General features: G+C 42.7%; 1 protein-coding gene across 1 annotated transcript in view; it reads left to right on the top strand.

Moving 5' to 3' along the window:
- LOC101850793 (protein Wnt-6-like) overlaps nucleotides 1–973 on the top strand; it is a 39,409-nt gene that overhangs the window by 27,466 nt on the left and 10,970 nt on the right. The gene's annotated exons all lie outside the window — the stretch shown is intronic.

Here is a 973-nt window from a genome sequence, read left to right as displayed (position 1 = left end):
GGGCACTACAGGTAGGGCTGGGCATTTAGTCGCTTTAGCAAGATCCGGATAATATGTTAGTCCCCCTCTTCGTCAATTAAATGTGTTATGAACCGCTTCGACAAACCAGTTAGAACAAATTCAACAAATGGGAGCACACACTCCGGCACACGGGTTAGGAAAGAGAGTTGAAGAGTCTGAATTCGGATAATGTTTCATTGAGAATTATCCTGTTAACCAGATAGATTATCCGGATTTTGCCCACCACTAACTACAGGGCAGGCCGGGAGATAAAGAAAAATAGAAGGTTATTGTGTCACCATTAGTGCTGGGCAATGAGTCGTTTTAGTAAAATCCGGATCATCATATGTTAGTGCACCGCTTAGGCAAATAATAATAATAGGTTATGAAACGTTTCGGCATTAAATGGGTTAGAACCACTTCGACAAACGGTTTAGCATCACTTCAACAAATGGGTTAGAACCACTTCGACAAACGGTTTAGCATCACTAAAACAAATGAGTGCACCCGCTTCGGCAAATGGGTCAGGAAAGAGAGTTAAAGAGTCTGCATTCGGATAACGTTTCATTGAAAATTATCCGGTTATCCGGACAGATTATACGGATAGATAATCCGGATTTTACCCACCTCTAGTTAACGTCGCTGACAGTTTGTGTAATTTTGTACGGTTTTGCCGACGGTTGGAGCCGGGGAAGTCAGGGCCAGTCTGCTGCATTTACTTCGGTTATTGCCCCTGGTTAACTTAGTGGTGAAGAAGCCTCTTCGAAACTGTTCTGGATGTATACAATATTTGAAGATGTACCTTGCTTGAAAATTGTATCTGTCTGTCTCTTCACTATCACACCTACGCCCCTTTTGTCTCTTCCTTTCTTCCTTTCTTTCTTTCTTCCTTCCTTTCTTCCTTTCTTTCTTTCTCTCTTACCCCGTATCTCTTTCTATGTTTCCCTGTCTCTCTTAATCTCTCCCCCTCCCC

This window comes from Aplysia californica, unplaced genomic scaffold (assembly GCF_000002075.1).
Source record: "Aplysia californica isolate F4 #8 unplaced genomic scaffold, AplCal3.0 scaffold00103, whole genome shotgun sequence".
Taxonomy (NCBI): domain Eukaryota; kingdom Metazoa; phylum Mollusca; class Gastropoda; order Aplysiida; family Aplysiidae; genus Aplysia; species Aplysia californica.
This window is presented reverse-complemented; position numbering and strand designations above follow the sequence as displayed.